At 42.1% G+C, this 14,987-nt stretch overlaps 1 protein-coding gene across 3 annotated transcripts in view; it reads right to left on the reverse strand.

Moving 5' to 3' along the window:
• The window catches only part of ZBTB38 (zinc finger and BTB domain containing 38), a 77,085-nt gene that overhangs the window by 49,585 nt on the left and 12,513 nt on the right, over nucleotides 1-14,987 (reverse strand). Inside the window, exon 3 of one of the 3 annotated variants that reach the window (XM_079923210.1) lies at nucleotides 7,795-7,860. The exons of 1 other annotated variant lie outside the window; for it this stretch is intronic. The gene's annotated coding sequence lies outside the window, so the exon portion shown is untranslated. Of the gene's footprint in view, nucleotides 1-6,844; nucleotides 7,750-7,794; nucleotides 7,861-14,987 lie in introns of those variants that run through there. One more of the 3 variants, XM_079923213.1, reaches the window with a different exon arrangement.

Raw genomic sequence — 14,987 nt, forward strand, 5'->3', positions numbered from 1 at the left:
TATATGTGACTCAGCCATAAAAAGAAACGAAACTGAGTTATTTGTAGTGAGGTGGATGGACCTAGAGTCTGTCATACAGAGTGAAGTAAGTCAGAAAGAGAAAAACAAACACCGTATGCTAACACAAATATATGGAATCTAAGAAAGAAAAGAAAAAGGTCATGAAGAACCTAGGGCTAAGACGGGAATAAAGACACAGACCTAGTAGAGAATGGACTTGACGATACGGGCAGGGGGAAGGGTCAGCTGGCACAAAGTGAGAGAGTGGCATGGACATATATACACTACCAAACGTAAAATAGATAGCTAGTGGGAAGCAGCCGCCTGGCATGCGGAGATCAGCTTGGTGCTTTGTGACCACCAGAGGGGTGGGATAGGGAGGGTGGGAGTGAGGGAGATGCAAGACGGAGGCGATATGGGAACATATGTATATGTATAACTGGTTCACTTTGTTATAAAGCAGAAACTAACACACCATTGTAAAGCAATTATACTCCAATAAAGATGTAAAAAAAAAAAGAAGTACCGGATGATGGCGGCATTACGCGCTGGTGTGCCAGCAGGGGCGGTGCTCCTGGAGACCAAGGAATTCAAACAATCAGAATATCCACTGGTTATGGTTTACCGGGCACTCAGACCAGGGCCTGGAAAGGTGGGTGAAGAGCAAGGAAGACAGGCTTTGGGGGCTCCAAAAGCAGAGCAGCACACCTGTGAGGGCAACGTGACTTTGGGCAAAAGAGTTTCTAAAGTCTGCTGCTAAAAATGGGTATTTGGGGTCTATCTCCAGGCTGAGCTTTGTGGAAAACCAAAAGCATTTGGTCACAACCCATGTAAAAATCTGCTCATTTAAAGTTTAACCCAGCTCTGGTCAAGTGACGGCAGCAGGGCTGGGGGGTGGTCTCTGGCATCCTCAGCATGTAGAATAGGAGCCTTGGGATAGAAACTTCATAAGCTTCTGGGATAAATCACCCTTAAGGATGCCAATCTGCGGGCTTTTCATAACAGTCAACGTGGGACAGTTAAGCCCTAAGGCCAACATTGCGGCCGAACCAGACAGAACATGAGAGCACCCAGTCCCTACACAGCAGGCCCGCAGCCTGCATCTCGGGGGCTCTCCCAGCCTCCTTTTACTCGTTGCAACCCCTCCCACTCCTCCCATGTACCCTACGCCCCCATCTTCAGGGTGCAGCACAGCAGCCTGCCTCCTGACTGCCCACTTTGTTCCCTCCTTCTGATTTTCCACACACCCCTCCCCGCCTCCTTGCTGCCCTCTCCCCACTTTGCCTCCTAGATGGCCCTTCCACAGTGTTTCCCGAATATCCTGCATTTTCTGATCTTTCAGTGATGCCCCTCTCTTTCCCTACTAAAGGTCCCCCCGCTTCCCTTCAACAGCTCAAGAAACAAGAGAAAAGGGGAAAACATTACAAGGGCACTGCCCTTCTGGGATTTAACCACATTCTCAGCTGGTGGCTTTTGTTTTCTCGTCTCACTGACTTGTAAGGCCCTCGGGGCAGGGACTCTACGTCATGCTCAGTGCTGGGGAAGATGGGCAGGACTGTGAGGCCTTAATTAGAGTAAGGCCTCAGACAGGGTAGAAGATTTGAGCAGGAAAAAAAAAAAAAGAATTTCAAAATATCTATTTGGCGGCAATAACCATGGGGTAAAGTAAGAGGTTTGTTTAATCATATAAAAAAAAATCATGAAAGTCTTCACAGCATTCTATGAACGCAGAAAAAATATTTATACTGGCATTTTAAAACCGAACCAGAAAACAAACTTCCTCCACAGACCAAATATAGTGACTGCAGAGCCAAATGCTAGTCTCAAGCCCTGAACAGGAATAGCTGCAGAAGCAAGAAAGTCATTAAAGGAAAAGATGCAAAATGAATGACAAGATCAAAAGAGCCATTTTCTGGTCAATGAGATGTTTGGGCCATGGTAGTGCCATGCTGGGATCACCTAACAAAGACAAGGGCTTTGGCAATTGGTCTTTGATTTACCTGCTTCCCACAGAAGCAGAACAGCCAGCAGGGAGACCCCCACTGTCTGTCAGGGAAGGTGAAAAAGCAGAAGCGTCTTGCCTGCATCACGAATTCACATTTTTGCATTCAAGGCCTTCTCAACTTAACATCTGCTCATGAACGCGAAAGAGTGGCAACCGTTATGGAGGTCACCTGCTAGGCCAGGCAGACCAGCTTGGAGAAGGGCAGCCAGACATACGGTGGCTTATTAGAACCAGGACATTTTGGGAAGGTGATTGAGGATGAGACACAGAGTCCCAGGGAAGAACCATCTTTTCCATTGGTTGAGATGCCCCCAAACTGAAGGCTAGCCTTCAGGAAACAGTATAAAAGGCCACGAAGAGAGCAGCATGCCATTCATCTCTTTCTGGAACAGAGAGGATATACAATTGTACCTGTCCCTAGCCTTGTGAAAGTGGACATGAGCTTCACAGGGAATTTCGTGTCACATTTCCATTCTGCCTGGGTTGTAGTGGTGCTTGTCACACAGCAGATGCTCAACAAATATTTGAAGAAGTGAACTGAACAGTTGAAGCCCCTCCCCACTGATGGGCAATATTCTACTACAAAGAACTGGAACATTCTTCATGCAGTGGAATGTTTTATGGCTAGTCAAAACCAAACAAAGTGTAGGGAGTCAGCCAGGCCACTTCTAACTTGTGATAAGCAAAGCCCACTAAATTGTGAATCAGGGTTAGAAGGTGCTTCTGAAACATTGAGAAGACTCTGAAGGGTCTTATGGTTTCTAAGGTGTAGAGCAAACCTATCCCTTTGTTCTTGGAGCTTCATGAGCAGACGAACCTAAAAGGCATGAAAGAGTTCTGGTTCCGAAGAATTTCCTTAGTATTATTTGTTCAAATAGCGAAAGAACACTCCAAGCAGTGAGGTCTTTAGAAAGCCACCAACAGAGTTCTGCAGAAACTGAAGCGTTGGAGGTGTCAGAGGTCAAAGACAATTTACTGGCAAGGTGGGACAGACCCTTCCACCTCTTGCCTTTGAAAACAAAAATTAAAGGAAGTGGCTCTCTCAATGTTTTGCCACAAATTGAAGTTCTGGAGTTCTTAAGAAAAATAAAGCAACAGGCTTCCCAGAAATTTCCTTGCTCCGGGATTCCTTTCTTCCGTGGATTTCTTGGGCTAGCACTGAATCTGTGCCCAAATTTCAATACCACCTAGGACTGCAAAGTCCAGAACTTCACTGCACCTTCTGAGGCCGTGTTGCGGTGGGTCTGGGTCAAAGGCAATGACTCTGCTGGCACTGAGTCCTGGGAATCTGACTAAAACCAGCCATGCGGGCCTGGCCCACCGTCTCGCTTCGGGGGCAGCTTACCTAAGTCAGGCTCAACGCACCAAGTCCTCAGAGCTGGCTCCGATATAACGGCAGTTACTCGTAGAAAGGAGTTTTGTGGTCTGAGCATGAGCACCCCGCTTCCTGGTAACGCTCTCCATCAGCCCTTCCCCTGTCTGCATCCATGTCACCATCCAGGTCTCCACCTAAATACCACTCCTCCGGAAGGAGTTCCCTGGCCAACCATTCTAAAGTTGCTCTTCGGGCTTCCCTGGTGGCGCAGTGGTTGAGAGTCCGCGTGCAGATAAAAGGGACGCGGGTTCGTGCCCGGTCCGCGAAGATCCCACGTGCCGCGGAGCGGCTGGGCCCGTGAGCCATGGCCGCTGAGCCTGCGCGTCCGGAGCCTGTGCTCCGCAACGGGAGAGGCCACAGCGGTGAGAGGCCCGCGTACCGCAAAAAAAATAAAATAAAATAAAGTGGCTCTTCGCCTCCCAACAACACACCCTTGTTTTTTTAAATTTTATCTTCTCTTTCTCCTTTGCACTTGTCTTCTCCAATTAATTGTTTACATATTTATTTTTGTGCCCCTGGCCCCTACCACTCCACCACACTAGGGGCGGGTCTATGAGAGGCAGGCCCTGGTCTCTCCTGCTCATTACTATATTTCTAGCCTCTGGAATATGCCTGGTATGTAGTACGTACTCAATATATTTGTTGAATGTTTAATTACCAAGAAAGACATTAAGAACAGCATTTCCCTTGGAAGGGAGCTGCTAGAATGAACCATATGGTACCAAGGAACTCAAAGGCTTAGCGTATTAAAGAGAAGATCGTCTTTCTAGATCCATCTCCCCATATCAACCAGCCCTAAGATGTGGTCTGGGTACCCATCTCCTCTATGGGGGATCCATGGAAATCGCTGAGGTAGATCAACATCCCTCTAGTAGCAAGAGATGCCATCTTGGTAATCTCACTGTGTTAAGGCTCGGAAAAACAATTCCTATTCTCCGAAAAAAGAGTTGAGAATTTTAGACTACCAATCATTCAGGCAGAAAACCACAGATTTGCCCATTTTGTTTTGGTGGGAACAAGGCAGTTGTTTGCACGTTCTTCCTGTCGCACCTGCTCTGGCCTGCCCAGTGTAAACACCTTAGCCAAAAAGTACAAATGGGTTAAGCACTGCCTTTCCAACAATGAGAAGGGGTAAGTGCCATGCTCTACAACCGGCAGGAAATCCAATGATAATTGTAAATGGGTGAGTTTAGAAAAGCTTTGTGCCTGGTGAAATATGAAGGCAAAGCATTAAGGCGAAACACAACAACGTAATAAATGATAATTCTTCTTCCTTTCACTGGTCTATTAATTACAATGACAGTGGTACAGTATACTTCCCAACAGTCTTATTTGGCTTTCAAGCTCCTTGACTTGTGTTTAAAATTCTTTTAGGAGAGGCCAAGAGCAACATAAATGAATAATGCCACAAAAAATCATGAGGTATGAAAACCTATAAGGTAACACAACCACGCTTGAGTTAAAAACAAAAGGATCGACATTTTACAGAGAAGAAATACACTGTTGAATCTCTCAGGCATTCAATTGTAGGGTAAAACAATTCCATTGAATCCATCTAATCTTGTGATTAAGATTCAAATGGGTTCAAAATGATTAATTTGTACCGGCCTATCAAAATAGAAGACATTGAGTTGTAATCTTTCCGAACAGCAACAGTGTTTTAATTACAAATGCTGGGCTCATTATTTGCTCAAGAACGAGTGACAATTAGCTTGATCCTACTGCAACTGTTAATGCTACTGATACTGAAATAAACAGGCAATGCTGAATCAGGGTTCCGACATTTCCCTTCAGTTTACCATCCTCTGATTGATGCTATATGCAAAATGTACTTAGTCTTTTTAAGTCACAGGCAAGAAGGAAAATGGCTCCCAAACAGCAAAAAAAAAAAAAAAAGGTATTGCAGGAAGGATATTTCATGGCAAGCCCAGAGAACAAAATCACTGTGAGATGAATCATGTTCTAATATATTGAACCAGAGAAAAAACTCCAAGCAAAATATTTAAGTTGGCCTCAAAACAACAATACAACAACAACAACAAATCTTTAGCCCATTAGAGGTTTGATTTGATAGACAGTGCTTTGGAATATTAGACAGACTGCTAAGATAAAGCAACTATTTACACAGATGGTTCTGCAGCTCAATGTTCTACATACTGGAGCAAACCTCAGGGAGGTTTTGGGTTTGGCAGCATCTCCCTCCTAACACACCTACAAAGATGGTTGCACAGAGGCTCCATGTGCACTTATAGTTGGGGCTGGGGTGGGCTTGGGTTTGGGTCCTTCTCTACTGAGAGCTCGGAGGTTACCAATGGAGGGATCAGGCAAAAACAATAGCATAAGCATTTTCTGATTCTCAGAATTTCTGAGATATCTATTGTTTCAGTGGCGCTGGTGAACTCGTGATAATGAAACTACACCTTTGCACAACAAGCCTTGACCAGCATTCTGGAGCACATGACAAAGAAAACCTTAATTTTGAAAGTGCTGAGCACAAAGGGGAAAAGAAAAAGCTCTTACTGTGCAAGGTTTCTATGTATAGAAATATGGCTTAATTTTTAAGGCTTGAAGACCGCATTTATAAATGTCTAAAACCAGTTCAGACTCTACACAAGAGGAAAAAGAACTGCAAAATTTTCATGAAACATTTTTTTTTAAAGACTATCTTTTGCATATCTCTTACTGCATTTTAAAATAAGATGTGGTTACTAAAGAAACAGGTTCTGGCCCAGTGTTAATTTGAAACTAAAATCTATTTGAGAAGTTGAGCTCAAAGGAAAGAACCCATGAATTTATTTTGAAAAGTGCTAGAATTTGGTGCTTACAGAACCACAGCTGTATGGTTTGCAATGAACCATTCTAGGGACTCTTTCATTCAGTGAGGCTATTTTTCTTCTAACAGAGCCATCTATATTTAATAGTTCCCCCTTTAAAATTGTGACTCCTCATCTTCCCAAATAATAGATATACAAATAATACATTTATTCTTGTACATTATCTAAAATTGATTTTGGAAGCCTCTAAGTTTTTATTTTCATCTCTCATATAACACGTTTAAAGACCGCTTCTTAAAATTTAAATATTTTAAATGTTTCTTATTAAGCTTATTTGCGCTGTTCAAAATTATCTCCAGAAACCCATTTATTTTTAGTTTCAAGCTAAAATGGAGCTGAATCCACAGACTTTTCAAAAAATTCTTTTGTGGTCTAATGGCGCCACACCTATCATATATATGATTTTTTAGGAAGAATCATCTCACTTTTATAGCAGAATCATTTTACAAGTTTATAAAAGCTATATATTTGTATAGTATCTGAATAGGAAAGGCCATCCAACTGAATACCCTCCCCTCCCAATTACAACTGTCTTATTTAATTTGTTTTAAAAGTCATATTTTAATCTATTTAATGTTCTTGCTACATGGCTCAAAAAAAAATCTATAAAACATGCAAATTTCAACCTACCTGTATGTATCACTTAATGCAGTGTTAGCATCACAAGACATTCAGCCATTTTTATGTAAAGCGATGGAGACCAACTGATTTCTCCGTCTTCTTGCTCTCAAGTTTTAGATGCAATTGTCACACACACACAAAACCATACGCAGAACAGCTTGAATGTACTGTGATCACGAGAACTGAATTTATCAACAGGAAAACAGGTTTGAAAAAAGAAGTTTCTCATCCAAGGTTTCTCTGAGGCTGCAACCAAGGAAGTAGCGTGTTGAATTTTTTTCCCTTCCTCCTCTGAGAGTTCAAAGCCTGGAGCTGACCACTGCAAAGGCCACTGTCACATCTGCTGAAAATCAAACCACTGATACCAGTACTGAAAATACAAATTTGAGAACCAAGTTGTTTGTACACCATGGAGCGCATAAGAGTTAAAAATAGATTCCACCTTGCCTCCTACCCGCATAATAAACATGTAAGTTTCAAGTGTTTAATTTGATATTCACATTAATTAACAATACAACATACATTATTTAAAAGACAGCAAATGCAAGAAGAAAGGGGAGACACCATCTGGTAGCAGAGTTTTGTTGTTGTTTTTGTTTTTAGTGGTTTTTTTTTTTTTTGCCTTTGTTAAAAAAAAAGAAAAGGTAAAATTCTATTTTGAATGTGATGAAAAGCAAACATCCGGAAGCAAATGAATCGGAGCTGAAAGGTGATGCTGAAATAGCTAAGGCTGTAATGAGGCAAAAACAAGTCTTCGCTACCAGATGATATGGCATCCCGAGCATTTACATACTCACATCTGAAATACTAGGCAACGTGTAATGAATTCTATACACAGCATGCACACACACAGCACAAGCACGGCTAATCCTGCCTGCCATCTTAGGCTCGCAGAAGCAAGATACGCACTGCAGGCAGCACACGAGCACTGGGGAAGGAGGAGGCAAAGGACAGCTCACCTTAAATGCAGTGTCTGATTAATGTTGTAAGTGACATTGCATATCAGCCTCAGAGTCTTGGTTCAACTGGGTAGGAGGGAACAAAGAAAAATGTCATCAACTGGTGATGCAAGATGAGCCCAATCACTAAACACTGTTTAGCAAACTCCAAATTCTGCAACCAGACAGTAGAAGGCATTTCATACAGTTCAGCAGAGCTGCTGCACAATGAATGTGCCCTTCTGCTTCTAAGAATCAGACAATCCTTTTGCTAAGGAAGAAAATAAGCTGGAACGAATACTGTCACATCTTCTTCTTGAAGAAAGCTTTCAATACAGTATGTATCTGGTTCGGGATGCATTTTATAGACTGTTAATTTCATAGAATGGCTAGCAACAATGACAAACACAAACCTTTTAAGCTACTGCAAAGTAAAGAATAATATTATAAAGGGTGTAGCATTTCTAGATTATTTTTCAGAATCCTAAATGGTGCCGGCAGGCTTGTAGAAGAATGCATGATCAGCTGTCTGTATCCGTGCTATAACCTCTAACCACAAGCCGTGTAAATGTATTCTGCTAAATGTATCTGCTGTACAGAACGGCAGATACCTCCCCAGTCGGAATGGTATTAAAATGTGAATGAATTTGCTTAAACTTAAAAGCAGAATAAAAGCACTTACAGAAAAATAAACTGATGCTGAGTTCCTTTCGATGTATAGCTGACCATCACGAACGATAAAATAAAAGCTGTCCTTAGGACGCTGACCTAAATAATGTTAAGTCTTGCAACAGCATACTGTACTTGCTCAGAACCTAGGAAATGCAAAATGATTTTTCTCCTTCCTCCCCCTCCAAAAGCTAGAACGTAAAGTAACAAGCCGTTAACAGGAATACCAAAAGGCTTTGTGTATATATATTGTACATAGTGTAAGGGAAGAAATGGTGTTGAGCTGACATGCAATGTTTCTTTGTTTTACTTTGAGGCTTAGCTACGCTCCCACGATGACATTGACATCACGGAGGTCAGGGCTGACACTGGGGTGCTATCTGTTTTATGAGTGAAATGTTTTCCGAAAATTAAATCTCATCTACTCAAACACCGAATTTCACGTCTTCTTCAATATCCCCTCCCTACTGCCGCTGCTCAGGATTGATGGGCTTTACTTTGGCTGTATGTAATAAATTGGAATCACCTTCTGTAGAGACTCCAATACATAATCGTAGGAATTAATTTTTTAAACAAAAAACCTTCAAGAATTCTTATACATCCCCTTTCAATCTTTCCTATCAACACACACACACACACACACACACACACACACGCACACACATGCACACACACACACAGACGAAGCTCAAATTGCAATGAAATGTTTAACATGTGGAACAAAAAAATGTGGAAAGAGCTGCTTATTCAGGATTTTGAAGAAATGCCTAATAAGCAAAGACTGTTTTGCTACAAAACCAGTGTCACCATGTTGCCAAAGAGAGGAAAACAGAATAGCCTGCTAGCAAAATTTCCTCCAGATCCTGCCGGCAGGTAAAAATCAGAAAAGCATTTCATTTACCATGCTGTATAAAACATGAAGTCTTTTATTTTTAAGGAAATGGAACAGATTCTTTTCTACTCTTTCTTCAGCTACAAAGAAACCATACCCACCCCCAGCCTTAGATCCTGGACATAAGCCAACATTTTTAGAAAATGTTATGAGACTGATTTTGAATATATAATACGTACGTTTTTCTTCTTCTTATTTCTCCAAAAGTCTTTAATTGCCTATTGCATCACTAAATATGCTAATGTTAATTAATTTTAACACGTGCAAAAATGCATTAATCTTTTCTGGGGTTGTCTCTCTCTTCTATAAGAACTGGCTGCAAATAATCAGGTTAGCAAAACATTTAAGTTGCCCAGAATATTTTTAAAGGAGAAAATGTATTTGAACATCTGAACTTAAGTACTAGGTTTCACAGCCGGATCTTTTGTTTCTAGCTCTCATTCTGTCTCCTTCCACCGAACCCAAGTGATTTTTTAGCTCAATGTGTGGAAAGTATCCAGCCCACCTCTATCCCGTACACTTCAGAGTCTCTGAGCTGGGTTGTCCAGATGGTCGGTCATACCTGAACCACTCCGAGCCCTCTTCGCTTTGGAGCACATCTCTCTCCCACAACTATTCCAGAAATAAACGTGGCTTTAACGGAAACAGTAGCTCCTGGTCTAACCCCGATGGTGGACCCATCTTCCCCGCCCCCACCATCATTGCTCTATGAGCTCTGGTTAGCATTGACAGCGACGGAAAATTAGGATGGAGTATCCCTAGGCTAATTCCTCCTTCACCATGGAGGTTGAGAATTAGTGAGCCTATAACGCTCAGTTGCAAGGTACCAATTTAATATATGGTCATCTATAAAGCAGGGTCCTTAAAGCGGGGCTGGAGGAGGTTGAGGTGAACACAGACATTTGATGCCCTTGGTGTCTGTCCAGATAGTCCTCATTAGTAACACTTGAAAGTTAGACATTCACATTAAAATACTCACAAATTATTATCATGCAAGCTAAATATACACGATACGGAATCTACTCTGACCACATAGAATGAAGTCGCTGCCTCCTCTGCCTGAGATAATAAATGACAGTGACAAGGACAGTAATCCAGATCAGGCTCCCACAGAATGAGTGAAGAGTGTTATGTCCGCTTTACAGGGGCAGGATGGTGAATGCGGTCAGGTCCCTTACTGGTGCTTGTAAGCCGGATGCCAGGAAAAGTGGTTTCCAAACCTCCCAGTGGGGTTCTCTGTCTACCGTCTGTCAAATCGAGCCTAAAAGCCACGTTATCGGTTTATTTTGTGATGTTCCAAAACATTCAACAAGCAAATGTGGCTTGTTTACCGAACCTGCTTGTATTAAACAAATTTGAGCTGTAGCTGAAAGCATTTACATGGATGAACTTGTTTAGACAGACATTCTCGACTAGTAAATCCTGTTTTGCACATAAAAAAAAAAAAAAACCATGGTCATGCCTGAATTACTTAAGCTTTGTCATGATTACAAGTGGCAAGGGTATGCACTCACTTATGATTTTTAAAAATTGTGTGCTCATCAACCTCCTCAGGGCATAGGCACAAACGTGCATTTAACAGACAAATCCCTTTTCTGTGATGAAAATTTTAACCTGTTTTTGCCTCTTTGATGAGTCAAGCACAAGGAACCCAAAATAATCGGCAGGAGCAGCCTGGAGAAGGACAGAGCTAGCAGTAAGGGCTGCCTCTTTCACTTTGATTAATGCCCTTACTTGCTTACAGTCTCCTTCTGCAGTCAGTCTGAGCTCATTCTCTTTTCAGTCCTGTGGGTTAAAGTTAAATTGCATGACTTATGCAAAGTACATAATTCAAGTATGAACAAAGCTTGACTCTCTGTTTAAAAAAAACATAAAGTCAGGGCACTGAGTCCCCGAGGAGTCCTTGGTTTATAAACATTTGGATTGGTTTGCACATTTCTTTGCTCCATTCACTGCATTAAAAACTACAGCTGGTTTCCGTTTATACCTAATACAGATATTCAACATTTGTGGGTAAAATTTGTTATCAGGTTCGGCTACTATAATCTTGATTTTTTTTTTCCTAATCTCGACTTTTAAAAATAAAATGTTTACCAGATGTAACATTTTTGTTTAAGTTCTTAGAATTTAAAAAGTTTAAACATTTTTATGAGGTTGGTTATTACATTTGTTTGCAGGATATTCATGGAAACAATATGGTGACTTAATTTATCAATGACTAAAAATGCCTCTGAATGATATTTTAGCCTAAAGTTTTAGGAAAGTCCAATGCTACTTTGAACATCTACATTTTGCCTAGATATCAGGGCAGGGGCTTCTGCTTTCTACTTTGATCAGAGCTAAGTCTATAGTAGCTACCATTTATTGAAAACCTACTATGTACTCAATATTTTAGCTATATTATTTAATTCTAACCCAATAATCCTGCAAGGTGGGTATTAGTTATCATCAACTTTAAGTGAGGAACTAACTGAGATTACCAGTCACACATAGCAGAGCTAGGATTCAAACCCAGTCCAATTGATTCCAAAGTCTGGGTCTTTCCACCAATCCTAAAAGGATAAAACCTCCTCCATCCACATTGTCCTGATGTATCGATAGGAATCTTCTGATTGTGCAGACTCCTGGTAGAGGGGACCCCTACTCCCTGGAGCCAGGACTACCCCTGTTTAGATGAACCAGCCTCAACTCTCCAAGCCCTGGGAATTGTGGGTACCAACTGGAGACAGTTTGGACCAGCAGGTGGAAAAGAATAAGAGAAGAGGAATTAACTAGACCATGTTGGAAAGTTAAGGATAGAAAGCAGGATAACAGTTTTGGTCAGAGATTTGTCATAATTTGGAAATGTTTTATCAGGCGAAATAAGTGGAAAAGCTTACACATCCATCTGAGCAAACTACTTCACCTAATGAAGTCCAGTCTTTTCATGGTACAGATGAGGAAACTTGAGACCATGAGAGATCTAGATATTTGCCCAAGATCACACACTTAGTGAGTTTACCCATTTGCTGTATTAAAACTCTTCTACAAGCCTGCATTTGTGGATAAATTTGTTATCCAGTTGTTAGATTATTCTAATCTAAATTATCAAAGAGGGATTTCCCTGGTGGTCCAGTGGTTAAGACTCTGAGCTACTATTTCAGGGGGCACGGGTTTGATACCTGGTCGGGGAACTAAGATCCTACAGGCCGTGCGGCCAAAAAATAAATAAACAAACAAACAAATAAATAAATAAATAATCAAAGAAAACTCAGTATAACAATCAAGACTGACCTGGTTTCAAGTACTGTATGCTAACATATATATGGAATCTAAAAAAAAAAATGGCCGTGAAGAAACTGGGGGCAGGACGGGAATAAAGACGCAGACCTACTAGAGAATGGACTTGAGGACACGGGGAGGGGGAAGGGTAAGCTGGGACAAAGTGAGAGAGTGGCATGGACATATATACACCACCAAATGTAAAATCGATAGCTAGTGGGAAGCAGCCGCATGGCACAGGGAGATCAGCTGGGTGCTTTGTGGCCACCTAGAGGGGTGGGATAGGGAGGGTGGGAGGGAGACGCATGAGGGAGGAGATATGGGGATATATGTATATGTATAGCTGATTCACTTTGTTATAAAGCAGAAACTAACACACCATTGTAAAGCAATTATACTCCAATAAAGATGTTAAAAAAATAAATTAAAAAAAAAAAAGACTGACCTGGTTTCTACTCACAAATAGTGTTTCTGTCCTGAACGGACAACTTAAGTCCATATGATGAGTTCCTTCCCCAACATATTTTAAAAATGGACTTTTGAAAAGCCTAACTTTTGAGTAAGAGATTTTCCAAGCTTAGTGTTTCAAATGCATCATTTTAATGATTGCCTCTCTATGTGAACATCTGTACATTCTGCCCCCATTTAAGATCCCTTCCAGCTCTGAAGGTTTGTGATTCTAAACAATCCAGCCCCACTTGCTTGCTTTCTAGATTGGTTAGGCCAAGAGCTGGACTCCAAGCCTCCTGCCTCCTGGCTAGGTGACCAGATGACTGTCTCGCTCACTGGCAGTAATTTTAAATGCCAGCCAGATGGCTTGCAAAGGGGGCTTTCAAATCAACTCCATCAGCTCCACCCTGCTCAGAATATGAGAGGAGGATTATCTCTCTCGGTGGTCCTGAGGCAGTAGAACAAAGGCTTGGGTGAATGATCATGGGTGAGGAGTTTGAGCTCCAGGAAGCCTGCTCCAATTCTTAGACATGAGGTTTCTCACTTCCATCCATTAGCACTTGTGTAAGATGAGGGCAAGCAGTACACACTTGACGGCAAGGGCCAGGCAGCAAGCCTTGGGGACCAAACTGAGGTTACCCTCGAGGAAAGAGTTGGAGGGAGAAGGGAAATGTGAACCATGTGGTTTTCAACCGAGAAAAAGTGGTATGTGACTTAGGGTTGCCCGGGAGACTGTGGTAGACAACATCCCACCCCAAGCTAATTCAGCTCAGACTCTCCCATGGGAACATCCTCAGCATGGCTCACCACCATTTTCGATGTCACTACCTCAGCTTTAGCAGCAGAATAGCCCCTGCTTTCATTTTGCAGTGCATTGGAAATATGGCACTAATAAAGACCTTGCGTGCCCACGGAGATCAAGAGCATTCCTGCATCTCTAGTCACACGTTCATTTGCAGCCATCACTGTTTGCCACTCCCCAGATGGAGAGCAAATGAAACAGCAGGGTCTTCTAGATCCTGAACTGGCAAAAGACATTCAGCAAGAAGGCTGAGTTTCTTCTTTCTAGAGAGATTAGCAGGCAACTAGGTTGAAGAGGGAAGGTGGTGACGTCAATGAAAGTGGAGAAGGAAGAATTCTTACAGATGGGTAAAATCTACCCCATGTGAGAACATAATCCTCTCCTCATATCTTTCTTCATCCTGGGCAGCAGATATTCCAAGACAACCTGGGAACAAATTCATTTGCTTTCTCTTCTCTCGGATGAATGAATTTGTAGTTCGGAAAGGTCACAACCATGAACCTCTTCTCACCAGAGCAGCCTAACAAACCTCAGTGAATCTCCACTTCCTTTGGACTAAAGACAAAAGCACAATATGTTTTTGTCGTGTTGAATTACCTGCCTTTACTCACGTCTCTGGCTGGCATCCTGTGAGATCTCTGTATCTCCCATAGCACCTAGAGCATTGCCAGGTGCAGTGGAGGGGCTTATATGGGTAGGATCTTGATTAACCAACGCCAGATTAGGGGTCCTTTCTCTGCTCCCACCACTACCAGTGGAATCTTCAGCTTTGTCCTTTGAAACCACTTCCTAAAATTAGAGAACTTGTTCCATGAGTTAAGGAACGGATCTGGAGACTAAAAATACCTATGGAAGTCTTTCAAGTTCTTAATCACTTGTTTACCAAGTCGGGGGGTGGGGTGGGGGGACAAGTTGTCTGGCCAGCAGACCACAGGCTTTGTTTACATCTGTCCCTCCTAGAACGGGGAAAGGGGACACAGAAATAAGGGTGGCTCGACGACCACACCACTGCCTCCAAAATGTGCCTCAACGTCTCCTCGGGCTCTCAATGGCATAGCCCATTTCACAGTATTATAGGATAGGCAAGGCGCTTCAGATGATGCCATCTGAACCCCTTCTTTCTTTTTCTTTTTAAAAATA

This window comes from Stenella coeruleoalba, assembly GCF_951394435.1.
Source record: "Stenella coeruleoalba genome assembly, chromosome: 5".
Classification (NCBI taxonomy): Eukaryota; Metazoa; Chordata; class Mammalia; order Artiodactyla; family Delphinidae; genus Stenella; species Stenella coeruleoalba.